General features: G+C 43.3%; 1 protein-coding gene across 6 annotated transcripts in view; it reads right to left on the bottom strand.

Moving 5' to 3' along the window:
• The window catches only part of robo1 (roundabout, axon guidance receptor, homolog 1 (Drosophila)), a 307,514-nt gene that overhangs the window by 46,813 nt on the left and 245,111 nt on the right, over window positions 1–15,590 (bottom strand). The window lies entirely within an intron of this gene.

The following is a 15,590-nucleotide window of genomic DNA, read 5'->3' as shown; positions in this document are numbered from 1 at the left end:
TCTTTCTCTGCTCACAAACACTGAGCAGCTTACATCAAAGACACGCTCATAGCTATTGTGTGTTACCCCATGCCACTCTATTGCAAAGGTTGTTGCAGATGGACCATTTGCCAGCGGCGTGCGTACAGTGTGTGTGTGTGTGTGTGTGTGTGTGTGTGTGTGTGTGTGTGTGTGTTTGCACTGCATCTGTAGTTTTCTGGTGGGTGTTAAGACATAACAGGGCTCCTACTGTACCTTGGAGAATCGCTGCCTCGCTCTTCTCCCTCCTCCTTCTCATTCCCTTGTTCCCCCATGACCCCACCACCAGGGAGATCGGATTGGACATGGCAGACTCCCCTCTCTTTCTCAATCTGGCTCTCGTTCCTCAGCTCTGAGCTCATGCCCTCTTGACCACCCTGCAGACACTCTTTTCTATCCTGCGACACGCAAGCTGCATCGAGCCTTCTCATAATACTGTCTGGGATAGGTGATTGTAGATATAAACTTCACAGTTACGTACACATACACTAATATGGAGCTAAAACTCACAAATAGGGAAGTTGTAAATAATAGTAGACATCACAATAAAGCCATCACACATTTTCCATCCCCAAATGTTTTGCTCTTTTGGAATTTAATTTATAGATTTCACATTTATTTTCAAATGCCGTATTGATAACTAATTTGAAAACAATAGCAGCCCTCTAGACAACCGTGACATTCAATATGAGGTCACATCTGCAGAGTCACATTGGTTAAAAAAGCCTGACAGCCTAAGTGCCCGGTTGACCACAAGATGCCTTTTGGACACCCGTAAATATGTCAACAAGAGCAGGCAGACTATTACCCAACGGGCCTTTAGGGTTTGCACCTGCACACCTTATATGCCATGAGGTCATCCTTCACACTCAGATGTGATGTCATGTCATTGAATGGAGACAGGATGCCTTGATTAACTATTATAAACATTCAGAGCCTAAATAATAAACTATGTGAGTCCTTTACTAAATAAAGAAAACAGTGGCAGACACAGTATGTGCCTGTCAATGTGTTCTTTCAACTCGTCATACTTGCTGTATATAAACACTGGGAAAAAAATGGAAAAACACTATGTTTGAAAATTATTTGAAGACCAATCGACAGTTGGAGATCAGCTGAGACCAAGACACTGTGTTCTGATCAGTATCCAGAGAATGAGCAGCATATGTGCCACTAACTGTAGAAATATACGGATACAAATGTAACACTTGCCCTGTAGGGAAAAGAATCAAGCTGGCCCTGCTGGTGTGTGTGTGTAGAGTGAATCAGGGGTAAGGCGAGGGGGGTAATGGCATTTACACTGCGCTGTGCCAGGTGATTACAGTCGTTACCTGGCACTGGCAGCCTGGGCAGATGGCTTTGTGGACCTTTTAGTGGCACAGCAGAGGGCGTGTCTGCACTCGTTGTGGCCCAGTGAGGCTGCAGAGAGCCAAGTGCAGAGGGTTCAATCTCAGTGCTTCGTCCTCTACGTTACACACTTCAGAAAACACATGTAGACCCCATGCGCATTAGTATCCAAGAGCAATTATGTCTGTACATAAAGAAACACAAACGGGCTCACACTCAGGCGCAGTGTCACACGCATACTCCACATAAAGGAAACCCTGCCACACAGCCGCACAGACAGAGAGACCATTGAGTGCCTGTGTTTGTTTAAATGGTCATAAGTCTTCTCGTCAGGCTCGGAGAGAGAGATGGCGTTGGGCAAACACCGCGAAAGGCACAGAGGGCAGCGGGGAGGCAGGTTTATGTGAGTGACTGAGTGAGTGAGTGACTTGGCACCTCATAGTTCAATAAACAGTGCCTGTTTGATTGGAGTTCTGGGTGAGCAGGGGTTGGACTAAAATGAAGTGTTTCGAGTGTTGAGGCAGCAAAGGCAGGAATGTTGGAGGGAAAACAGCTCGAGCGCCATTCTCTCTGTCCAAAAATGTTATAAAAAGGAAAAAATACAAATTCCGCAAAATCCTGATGAGAACACCCACCGCCACAGTGCAAACTGTGTAATACAAATTTGTATAGGATAATCATATTTCAATTTAATGATTGAAAAAACCTCCACAAGATTTATCAGCCCCTGACAGATCAGCCCGTACAGTCTGTCTGCATATGAAAGTCATTTCAAGGCTGTTTTTATTCTCAAGGAGAGCCAGTTACCTGTTGTGGAAACACATAATCAAGTATTGTGATTACTAAACGCACTCACACATGTATAGTGTTCCCATTAGAGGCTGGCCAAGCTAAATAAAATAATAATAAAAATGAGAGAGATAAAGGTGGGAGAAGCAGGAAAATCAACATGTTTTACAAGTAAGAATTGCCTCCACTCGCATGTCCCACGCAACAAAAGACACAACTTGGCCAGGGCTCAACTTTTAGGTAAAAAGGTAAAAGCTGTATGAGTAAGGCCTGTCTTCACCGTTGTTAGTCTTGTCTATAGGTGGAGCTCTACCACTTATTCCCAGGGGATGAGGAGGACCTGAGAACTGATAACCTTGCTATCGCCACTCATCGTGTAGCCACGAGCCTGAAGCTCTCTGCAAGGACACAAAGAGCAGATGTAACACTATCGCACACACAAACATGTAAACCTGTACAGTGTGCACTCTCATTCTCTGTCTCTTTCTCCCTTTCACACACAACACAGACAGAGGCAACGGAGCTCTGTTCGTAGCCTTACTGCTCTCTGTGAACTATGTTCAGTGAATAAGCTGCTTCCTGCATACGCATATGTAAATAAAACGTAGACAATATACACAAAATGAAATGTGGCTGTGGCATCCAGGCAAATCTTGAAGGCAGAAGAAAAGTAATTTCATCAGTGTAACTTGCACTTAGTAAATGGCGAACCTCCACATTCCAAGCAACATTCTTCGTTTTTTTGAAGTTTGTCTTTTCTCGTATGTCAGCACTTGGTTTAAACTATCTCTTGGCATGCCATGTGTGTTATTGTAAATCTGTGATTAACGCACCTCGGAGAAGGTGTTTTTACTAAGTGTATCTTTTTAAGTACATTGCCGCAGATGTTTCCATTGGAAATAAATTATACTGAAGAAAAGGTTCCTATGAAAACTGCTGACAGTGTGTTCTGTGGATTATCCAGAGTAACTGGGACCTTGATTCTGCAAAGAGATGCTGCTGTTGAATTACTGAATGGCGCTCTTCCATGCTATGAAGACCATAAACAAAATTATTATATGTTAGATTGGGGTAGAAGCAGAAATCTCAGAGACTGATATCTCAAAAGCTGGCCAAATAAAACCAGCTATCAGTATGGCTAAATAGTGATATGTGCATGTATATATATATTTGGAATGACTGACCCTTTATGAACTCTTTCCTTTTTCTTTGCCTTTAAATTTCTCACTCTTTTGTCACTGCTGTTCTCTCTTCTCTCCCTGTGTTCACCCTTCTAGACAGTACTAGTCGGTCTCAGTCTTCACAGTATAATAGGATTTTACACAGAACTGGTGAGAAAATGCAGATCACAGATTTGTCACTATATAATGCTCATTAGAGTAAATCCCTTTACATCCAGAAAAGCAGGCGTAAATACGCCAAGAGCTATGGAATATCTTTATCCACTTGTGCCTAAATCCTGCTTGGTGGTTTACACAGCTCACTTCACATTGTGTCAGTTATGTTTGCTGACAATATCTCACTGTGAGCTGCCCTCCCGTCTGTGTGGCCCCACCGGCTAACCTTCTCCCAGCATCTGCAAAGACGAGGGCCTTATTAAAACAATCTTCCCAATTAACATTCCTGGCCCTTGGAGCCCCACTGGCCCTCCCCCTGGACCTCCTCTACTGCTCCTCCAGACCTGACCCCTCCTCAGCTCTACGATGACAAAGAAGCTGTGTAGGACCCAGACCAGCCATGGGACTCTTGTATATGACTAGACTGAGAGGGGGGATGTGAGGCAACTTGTTTTTTATTCCTGACAAACCAAAATCTGAGTGGCTGTCTGATTTTACATGTGTGTGTGTGTCTGTGTGTTCATCTGTGTACCGTGTGTGTGAGAAGAAAAGAGAATAAGGGAAGCGAGAAGGAAGACACAGGAATGGACAAATGAGTTAACACCAGTTGGGCAGCACAGTCAACACAAACGCTCCTAATTTGATCTGACATGCAATGATATGGGCTCACTTGCGTAGGGTGGATTGCTCATGATCTTGGGCAGGAAGGAGTACTGTAAGAGGGGCCTGTCGGCTAGCTAACTCACACCATCAGAGAAATTACATCCATAAACACAGCATGCTTTCCTGCAGAGCGCCATCCGACCTGCCGCTTACCCTCATCTGAGCATTTTACAACACAAACATCTGCTGCTGATCTTTTCACTTCTCTATTAGCCTGAGATCTCATGGACAGATAACAGGATGCCCCCAATCTCATGCTCATCTTCCCAAAACAGAGATAAATTAACGACAAACAGCAGAGACTGATAGAGTGTTTTTTGTAATAGGGCAGGGGGGAATGATATCCTGGTGTGGAGCTATAGATGAAACCGATTACACTGACTGAGGGTCTGGCCTTGCTTCATGTCAGAGATAATGGAAATCACAAACATTATACAGCTACTGCCCGTCCCTTTTTCTCAGCCTTTGCTCTGCTGGACTTTCCAGTTGTTAATGTACAACAACTTCCACGCTACAGTGGAGGACGGCAGAGTATGTGTGGGTGAGCATTCATGCGCAGGCAGGTGTGTTTGCTTGTGTTTTAGTTGTCCCTCCTGACTATGCTCCCCAGTCGGTCCCAGTTTTTAATGCATGCTTAAGGAGATCCAGTGGACATGCGGTGTGCGGATGTCTCTGTAGCATATGTCAAACAGACTAATTCAAAGCATAAAAACTAGAAGTCTCCCTTTCATCTTAAATTGGTGCAATGGAAATCTTAGCCTAATACACTTAGTTTCTAATGAAAGTCTAATTTGATAGATGTTTAGGAAACAGTAGGAGTGAGCGATTGTTGTGGAGAACAGTGTGACCATAAACTTGGATTACATCAGCGGCTGTTGCGGAGGTGACTGGAGCGAAGTAATGTGATAGCAGCTGTGTGGAGGGAAACAGGCAGGGACAGAGGAAAATGGGGAAGGAAAAAACACAAGGGGATCCAATGTAATGTTACAGCAGATCCCTCAGCCTTTCGTCATGGCCACTTTCATTTCCACCATGCTGATCCGTCTCCAATAACTTTACCAGGCACAGGGGAGACAGGGAGAGACAGAAGGAAGGAGGAAGAGGGACAAAGGAGGGAAAAGGTTGTACAGGTTAAGTAAAAGTGTGGAGTTGGGGGGTCCTCCAGAGATATAGGGCAAAGGAATGTTAAAAAGGGTGAGACAAAGCAAATAAGGGTACTGGGATCCAAACATGTGCTGCAGCTCCAGAGGGGCACATCTTTCTCTGATCACTTGCCGTCCCCATTTCAATGGTTTCCACATGGACCCTAAACTCTCCCAGATGGACCCCGAGAAGATGAAAAGATGTCCATATCCCTATCTAAGAGGGGATCTGTTACAGTGGGAAGAGATACCAAAAGGAGTGGAGCGAGGGAATGCTGTCAGGGATAGTGTGCCAGAAAGAAATAGAGTTGAAATTTCTCCTTTATCACTTGTCTACCAAGTGAGTGCGTATGCCTACGTGATCATTGCCAAACACTTCAGTGCTATAGCTTTTCACTACACTTGTCAAGTTGTCCAACGTGCAATATTGAGCACGGCTGATGCCAAGGAGAAGGTTTTGTAAGTGTGCCAGAAATTACCCTGATCCCTGTGAAATTGACGCTGTATAAGGTTTCAAGACTGATGTTAAGTGCTGGATTTTCCATCTTTACATTTTCATTAGATGGAACACAGACAAAAGAAAAAGTGCCTTCATATTTTTTGTCCTTTGTTTTAAGGGATACTTTGCTACTGTTAACATAGCTGAAACATCCTGGTGAAGTGATTTATGATCCCTCTCCCCACGGTACAGAGCCAAGCCCAGCAGCAAGGGAAATTTAAGGATACTGCACCGACTCTACTCATAGAGGACTCTAAAATATCTGCCAGATTTATAGAAGTGGGAGAGAAATCTTTTCCTCCTCTGAGGTACTGCGTGCCTTTTGTGTAGACTCACTGTATTGAAGCTTGGCAGCCTGAGACTAGCTTGATGAATAGACAGGAGTGTGGAGGTACATTTTGTCTAAACATATTTTATGTGGTGATTTTGGTTTCTTAACTGTATTTCAGCTTCAGCGTTGACTGGGCCTGTCCATTCAAAGTCTGTCTTCTCCATCTTTTTATCCTTGGCAACGCTTTCATGAAGCTCATCTTTCAAAAACTGTAGGAAAAGACCTCCCCCGTTGTGTTTTTTCAATCCAATCCCCAAGTCAAGAAATTTCTGTCTCATGAAAAACAATTAACTCATACAATCATGCCTGTTAAAATGTTTTTTACATTAGTACTGTAATGTTATGATGTCTGTATACTGCGACAAGTTAGTATGAATTAGCAGGTGATACTGGCAATGAAGCTATTGCCATGAAAATGACATATAATAAGATGTTTTCAAAACACAGAAGGTTGATTGAAAAATTACCAAGAGATGATGGACAACTGCTGGATGACATTAAAAGAGAATATTAAATTAATGGTCTCATATCTTTTCAGTCCCATCCCCAGCAGGCTCTTTCTGTACTACAGCTGGTGACGGGTCTTCAAAAAAAATCGACGTCTGAAGAATTAATATATGAACACCTAATCACATCGAAGAAGCTTCCTCTGGCAGTTAATCCTCTTGGGAAGAAGAGAAGCCCTGGTAAGGATGCTATAAAACCTATCAAATGTACAGTATAATGAACTTATTAAAGATCAGCCTTTGGCATGTTTCAATTTTCTTTTAATAAGGTCAACTTATCCTTGTGGTTCTACTTTCTATTTATTTTCTCCTTTTCATTTCTATGTTGACGAATCTGTTCTGTAAAAGTGTGTGAAAGGAGGAATGTCATTTTGATTTTGACAAGTTATATTTATTTTTCATAAAACCCTGACCCTTAATAATTACCGCTTTCCCTCTCTTCCTCTTCAGCACTGTTTTGCTGAACAGGTGTCTATAGGGACAACCACCGGAAGCAGCAACCTCTAGTTCACCCCTTCATGAAAAAATCCTCGTCAACACGGATGCCATTCCCAACATCCAAAGGCATGTGGTCAGCCTAAAGCCCCTGTGCATCGTAGACAGATTACTCTGAAAGAAAAGGGGAGCCCATCTGGAGCAGAGGAGGGGCAAGGAACAAGGGGGAGAGGAAATTTAAGAAATGGAGTACAAAAGAACTGGCTTGATGATTTGGAGGATAAGGGAATGCTGGGCAGGAAGACAGAAGTGTGTGTGTGCGTGTGTGTGTGTGTGTGTGTATGTGTGTGGGGGGGTCCTGCCAAAGAGAGATCTGGACTGTTAGAACACCAACTTGGGTGTGCAGTAAAAATCAGGCTATGAAAGAGGCATGACAAGATAAAATAAGAGATCATATGAAGGAGAGTTTAACCCTTGGCTGTCTGGATTATTTAACACTCGAAGATAAATATAACCTAATAAGACCTACTGTATGATGACACATACAGTATAATACCGCAGAGAACTTGGCTGCTGGATGTTTGGTTGAGATAGCAGTGTGTGTTAGCCTACAGGTTCCACACACAGGTTTGAGGGACTGACAGGTTCAGTGCGCGTTTGAAGTCAGCAGCTGTGTGTGCACACAGCAGTGTGTTAAGAGCTGCTGGGTTGTGTGGTCAGCGGTACAACTCATTAGCACCTGCTGACCCAACCAGTTCACTGCACTGACGGAGCAGTAGAGCTGAGGCGTAAAACAAGCAAGCGTGAAAGCAAACACAAAACACTCTTCTGTGCCAGAAAACAAACTGTCCCTTGGCAGAGAGAGAGAGAGAGAGAAAGAGTATGAGATCAACGAGCAGAGGAAGCAGCCCCCACAACCATCATCATCTCCCTCAGTATCTCTTCAACAAACTGAACATCCTCAGCACAGAGAGGTCAGGACTCAGCGCACAGATAAATTCTCCCTCCGTTCTTCCGAGCTCTCCTGAGATAAGACATGCCTAACGTGCCTCACCTGGGGAGACAATTCACCACAAAGTGCTGCCACAGCCTCCCCTCTGAGCAAATCATCAAATAAATCCATGTTTAGTTTCTGCTAGGCCCAAATATGCCAACAAAGCCATGATAAGAGAGCATGCAGTTAAAAAGCTACATTGTGCTAAACAAAGGGGAAAAAGCTAATCAGGACCAGGATGTGATGGGGCTTGTTGCCCACTGGAGCAGCAGATGAGGGTGTTCAGTTTGTTGTGGAGAAAAGTTAAATAAAACAGAGCAGTTCACGTCATGCGGGTGAGACCTGCCTGGGAGCACAGGCCAAATGGGTGACGTCAATAAAATGTTCCTCCACTATTTCAGTTGAGCACGGTGTTCTATTCTTTGGTTTGCAATTCAAGTCTTCTCTGCAAATTGTATGGACTGGACGTATCCCCAGTATGTCATACACACAATTTCCGACAAAAACACTAGCATGTCATGTTCCATGACATTGACCAAAAGGAGCACAGAGCGCTCCTTTCATGCACAACTGCAAACATGCAAAAGACGTATGATGTTGATGGTGGAGTCAATCCCCTGGCACCTCCATTCTGATCACCTATGTACATCACACAAGTTGCGCGAAATGGCAAGGAATCTTGGTTTCCGACAGTTTGCTTTGTCACTCAGCCAAATCATGGCAAGAATTTCCGACTGTGTGATTCCCTTATCTGACACAGTGACCATCTCAAAAGGCAAAACAATTGTGTAGTTTCATCCTGGCAGCACAAGGATAGCCAGACACTCGACAGGCAATTAGAGTCTTCGTTCCACCTGATTTGCATCTTTTGGGAATGTAGGATGGAACTGGCACACCCGGGTCCCATTATGTTGGAAGGAAAACTCTGCTAAACCCTGCACATATTTTAACTTGAATAAAAACAAAACATTACATTCCCCTGAACCAATTGGAACTGCCCGCAGTACCGGAGTCCACATGCCTTCTATTGTCTGAGTCCCCACTGTGTTGTCTGTTTCTGGGAGAGATAGCATCTCAGCAAGCCCTCTCTGTGGTGCTCTGTGGTTTTCTGAGTGATCCAGAGCCTGTGGGAGGCAGCACACCTGCACAACAGACAATAGCAAATGCTCCTATGGATTCTATGATTCTGCTGGTCTTTGAAGCGGAGATGGATGTTAGCTCAATGCCCCAGGCCCTCTTTTATCACACGCATCACTCTGTGGTTTCACCACAAAGCCTTTGTGATGAGAGAAAGCTTTGAGATGGGTCGACCAGAGCTTTTAAGGACATTCAAGTGTTTGGTTGACCGGCCACTCCACATCAGACAAGGTGTTCACATGAGACGTGCATAAAGCAAAAATTACTAGGATGTCTAAAGGGGGTACATGCTACGGTATACATCCACTGCAGTCTGATCTGGCAAATTTCATAGCACAGTTAATTGTCAATGGGTCTGGTATCAGAACAGAGGTAGTGAAAATATACATGTGGGGGAGAGGCAAATCATGGGAGATGACCTGAGAGCTACAGTATGTTCGGGCTGCGGAGGGAAAACACCAGACAGCGAGAACTTTACATTAATTACCGGAGTATGACAGCCACATCTAATATCTATTCCTTCAGTCTGTGGTGTTTGCCCACTGTCTTAACAGGCCTCCTAAGCATTAAGTGAAATATGACATCATAAAAAGCAGAGGTTTTTTCGATTATGAAAAATCTATGAATTATTCAGAGGCAACTGATGGTGAAATTTTCATCTGCATCTAGCTGCTTTCATCCCTGTCTCATAGTTCTCTTTATTTTTTTCTCTTACTGCTGCTCTGTTCAGCTTTTTCTCTATTTATCACATTTTTTGTCTCCCCTTCTTTCTCATTTCGTTCCAGTGTGATTAGCAGCCCAACTATTGCGCAAAGATGTCGGAGACCAGTAAAAAAGAGCTGAATCTGGAAAGCAAGGGAATGTAACATTGATTGACTGGGGCTAAAGTGGACACCTTACCTCTTGACAAGGCTACAACAAAGTCAAGTGAGTGGAAACTAGACTAGTAAACAGAGACATCCCAAGCATGCCAGACGCTGTTCCAACGTCAGCTCTGTCATCTTGTGGTTAAAAAACCCAGCAGTGTTGTCCTTACAGTCCCGGTGTCTGACCCTCTATCTGTCACCATCTATTTTACTGTGCCTCCTTAACTACACACCATCAGCACACGGCCTTTGAGCAATGACTCTCCTACTTTACATCACAGTGGTTTACTCTGCTTGCCTAAGCGTGATACCTTAGCAGCCACTGGGGAATGAACCGGTCAGAGAGGTGTATCTTCTCTCAGTGGTGAGAGACAAGGCCATATGTTATGTCTCTGCACAGTGATGACTAATGATCTCTCTGGAGTTCTTTGCCTCGCCGCATCTCATACATACTTACATTCTACTGTATGTCCTGATTTCTAACCATATGGTTTTGTGTAAAGAAACGAAAATAGGCAGTTCCTGATAATGATTCAACTACTACTACTACATATAATGTATTTAAAAACATACAATGCCTACTTTACCTTAAATGTTTCAATGTAAGTATGCTTAGGGTCGAAGGTCACTGTTAGCTATATTCAGCTAACAGTGACCAGCTATATTATCTGTTCTCAGTGGTTGGTGCTCGTTATCACTGGTGGTCTGTTTACATTGTAAGCAAAATGACTGAGGAAAAAATGCCGGCTCAATATGTTAGGCTGATCCATATCCAAATTCGGATTTGTACTCCACTCTTAATATACATTTTACATGCTTGAACACTGTTGACTATGTAGCACAGGATGCGGTTTTGCCTCAGATTTCTTAAAGGGGAATAAAAATCCGTTAGCTGCACAAACTGAAGCTTTTTGGCAGCAGCCTGCACAGAGAAAATTCATTTAAGTCAGTTTACAATCCGAAAAAACCTACACACCAGCTTGAACTTTACACTGAAGTGAGTGAATATTTACTTGGCCCACTTCCAGTTACACATTTTGGGTTGCTATTAAAGTCGCCACGGAAATGGGCATTATATGTGTTTATCAAACATTTATGTTTCCAAGTCTTCACTGTGTACTCCTTCCGAGGATTCCAAGGATTACTGGGCCAGATGGTGATTATCACTGTTAGAATATACAAAGATATGATTCTGTGCAAGTCATTTGAACCGAGATGTTCTCTTCTTTTGCTTCAGTGTGTTTTCTCTGATTCAGAAAACTACAACTTTGGTGTGCCAGTCCAGCACACACAGGGGTAAAGCAAGCGGCGGAGGAGGACACAATCCATGAAAGCTTAATTTCCTGAACCAAAGCACATTTTTTCTTTTCTGTAATAACTCCAGTAAATGAGAAAGAAAATGAAATATCTTCTACGAATAGATGAAGCATGACAATATTCACCAACTAGGTTTCATGCTCACTCTCCCTGTGTTTCATTCAGGCCTTCATATGCACATAGTATACATACACTATTACAAATGCCATGCAAGTGTAAGCAGGACACTGGGTGCATTGCTGTGAAAACACTGCTGTACCTGTCACTAATGTACTCCAAATTATGTGCTTCAAAGGACGCACCACTACTAACAAAAGCCATTGTTTAGAATGGGTGAAGTAAGGACAGGACGTGATCAACCTGTATGATGTACTGAGAGCAATCCATGGCCACTTCACACGAGATAGAGGAGCAATGCCCAGGCTGAAGAGGCCCTCCACCTTCTCATCTGTCCACTAAAAGCCCTCTGTCACTCGTTCATGCAGGCATCCCCATCCACCCACGCCCTGTATAAGCCCATAATGAGCACCGGGCTAATGCATAGAACAACACAATTAAAGCCAAAATGGACAACTCCCCACTCCAACCCATGCATGAGCATGCAAGAGAGCACTCACTGTGCTGATGTGTTTGTGTGTCGTACGATGTGAGCTTGACCACTCGTGCATGTATATTATGTGCCTGTGTGTTTATGTTGGCTCTAAGAAGCAGAACCGAATTGACAGCTCCAAGCAGTAGGCCTCTGACCTGTGGCTTGAAGGCCTAGCATAAGACAGCGGAGCTGGTTTGCAGTTAGTTCCTCCCTCTGGCACAGAATCCTTGGCAGGTCACCATGAAACACAGAGGCCACAGGCACATGGACCTGATCCAGGATGCCACGCTTGGCTTTAACTCTCTTGACAGAGACAAAAAAAACAATTTCCCTCTAGAAAATCCTGGAAGAAAGGGAACTGAGGAACAGTACCGCAGCATGGTGCACTGTAAAAGAAATCTAAGTCAGGTTTCCTCTCTAACAGGCCAACCTCAGCTCACAATAATAATTTCACAGAAAAAATATTTGCTTCAAACTACACTGTGTGCAAGTTAAATTGCCTACACCATAGCACATTTGTTATGGCCCTGATATATTTGTCTTCTTCTGTCTCTTCTTTCTTTGAGCCAAGAAGAAAATCATTCCTGGTTTCCGTGCTGCCTTGCCTTTCCCCATTTCTGTCACAGCTATTATTTCATGAAATCTGACTCCTGGTATTCTGTTTCTTTTCAATTTCCTTTTCAGCAAAGCCCAAGCGTCTCCTCCTCCCGTGTCAACCACCCCTTAGTGCACAGCACAATGTGCCAAAAATATCTCTGTACCAAGAAACCATTTTAAATCTACAGTACTTTCAATTAAATTGGCCATTCCAAGTCAAAATAGAAGGAAAAAGCTTTGCTTTTTCACAAAAATACAAAAAACACTCATCCTGGGACTTCAGCCTGCTTTTGTTCTTCATCTCTGTCAGTCTGTTTATTTACTCCTCCAAGAGTGTTTGTGTTTGAGCACTTGATTTGGACAGACAACATGAGCTCAACAGAGTACCAGGGAGTCCTTGCCACCCCCCCCCCCGTGATTTCCTTTTCCCAGAGATAATATACACTCTAATGTAGAAGAAGAAAGCAGCTAATTGACCTGAAATCAAAGCTAATTGGCTTGTATTTAGCCTCTTCCTGTCCTACAGCAGTACAGACACTGGGGGAATATTCTTTGGCCCACTTCACAAAGTACCACCAACAAACAGCTGTAATCAGCAGTGGGAAGTGTGATACTGGACTGTATCTGTATCTGCAGGGTGTGGTCGGCCCCTTGCTTAGCTACTGGGTACAGACAACCTGACCTGTGTTTGCCTGCACACTGCAGACTTAGCTGATAGATATCTCTTTCTCTGGCAATTCCCACCATAAAGTCTCATTCAAGCTTCCATACTTCATCAGCGCAGTTACCCTAAGACCTTCCCCCAACTCCCCATGGATCATTTTCTAGATTTCTTTCCGGCATGATGTTGTTACACTTCCTAAGCACGTGTGCATTAGTATGTGTGCATTTGTGTTTGGTTGTGACCAAGGGCATAATTTATTAATTTATTTTTTAAAATTTGGTTAAAGAACCCATGAGTTCATTTGTGGCTCCAATTCTAAAAGCAAACTTAAGCCCTATTGTGTCACTTTTTAGTATATAATGTGTGCATGGTCTGGTGTAAGAAGTTGATTTGATTTTATCTAAGAGACCAAGTGGAGCAAGATGCTCAATTTGATCTACAAGGTGCAACGTCAGAAAATTCACAGTGTACAGTGATTGGTAATAAAACAAATGAAGCAAGACAAATGCTGCTTGCGCCATTGTGGCTACATGACCTACATCTGTAGAGTGGAGGAATGCTGATCCTTATCTAATGTGGCCTGAGGACAAGACAAGTCATCTTGGCACACAAACCTCTGTTATTCACTGTAATCTTCTCATTCACTGTTTTCAACTACAACAGGGAGTTTCGGAATCGGTGAGTGTGCCAATTTAATTGATGCAGCGATAAAGTTTGATTCATGTTACATTCCACAAGGAGAGCCATGAAGTATCCGATGAGAACCCAGACAGGGTTACATTAAAGGCATTCCCGTGAACCCTCAGCACTTCACAGCACAGGATCCCAGTCTCTGTTTCTCCCTTCCAGACAGATGCCAAAGTCATTGTTTTTGTGAGCCTGGGTTTCAGAGAGAAAACTCGATCCTACTGGCTGCTGGTGTCACCATTGGCCCCCTGTCCTCCCCCGTCATTCAATCCCATCTCTCCTCCTTTCAGGAATGCAGTTCAGTCATTCTTTCTTATTCTCTCTCCCCTCTTTCTCTGGACCATGGTGCCCTAGGCAGTCTGGGGGAAGTGTGTTTGGTTGTCCCAGATCTATTCATCCTCTCTGGTGAAACGGGATACAGTGACCTCCTCTGTGTCCGGTGGTCCCGATCTGAGGCTCCTGTCTGGTAAGTGTCAGAGATCGAGAACCTGTGAGGGGAGGGGGAGGTAACTCAATGGCTGGTCAGGAGACAAGCCAAGAACATGAGCCTGTCGGGCACCACAGAGAGATAATACTGAATCTGAGCGAATGGACCAGCAGGAATGTTCTGCGGTCAGTTTATGTTAACCGTGTCTCAACAGTTTGGACCAGATTCTCAGAGCCATCTGTTATGCTGTTATCATTTCACTCCCTCAAGCAGAACAGTAGAGTATATCCACGATCAAAACTATTACTAATAAACAATGCAGATTGGTGAAACGTGCAATACTACACTTCAGCAGGGGATAAGAACATAAATGTGTCCATTTCTATTCTATTTTAATACACTGTGACATACTTCAGTGCTACAAGCAAACCCCTCACTTCCCATTAATGTACAAAACTAGGGGCAATTACAGGAAGGGTTCCTCCATTATAAAAGGGGGTATATATGGCACCCCCTACCTCATGAGACATGACAACCTCTCTGCACCTCACATTAGCATAATCTACGTTTGCCATGTGAGCTGCAATTTGTCTGGAAAATCTTTCCCCCCACAGGTTCATTATTGAGAGTGTGTCCATTAAAAACAACTGAATTACCCTCACAACTGGCTCACCATAAGGTACAGTGTTGGCAGTCTCTGAAAAGAGTAATTGGATCCATTAAGGCAGGAAAAAATGCAAGAGACTGTAAGATGCATGTTCTTTTGTGTGCAGTGTGTAGTGTACTGTATGTGTGTGTGTATGTGTCACTGGATATGTCAGTAAATGCCAGTACATGTCGGTTCCTCTTGACTTTTTCTGCTGCAGCAGCAAAACTATCTTAATTGGTCCCAATTAACCATTAAGTTTCATAATTTAATTTAGTATTCTTTAGAGCATATAGACAGCAAGTCATTTAAATTACAATTGTCAACAAGAGCAACACTGAACAGATTTCAATGTGGCTCTGTCAGTCAGTGTCCCTTGCAGTATAAAATACAATCATCAACATAAATTATACATACAATAATCTTGTTGTTACCCAGACTTTTCTATATAATATACAGTTGGGGATATAATTATCATTCTTAATGATGCCAGTCTGATTCAATTTTATTCTTTTGTATGTTGTGCTGCTGTGTCATTTTCCAGCCAGATTTTGATGAGGACAATCATACATGTGCTTATACAGTATCACACTTGT

The sequence above is a fragment of the Xiphias gladius genome, chromosome 7, assembly GCF_016859285.1.
Source record: "Xiphias gladius isolate SHS-SW01 ecotype Sanya breed wild chromosome 7, ASM1685928v1, whole genome shotgun sequence".
Taxonomy (NCBI): Eukaryota; Metazoa; Chordata; class Actinopteri; order Istiophoriformes; family Xiphiidae; genus Xiphias; species Xiphias gladius.
The sequence above is the reverse complement of the archived record's forward strand: the minus strand, read 5'-3'. Positions and strand labels throughout refer to the sequence as shown.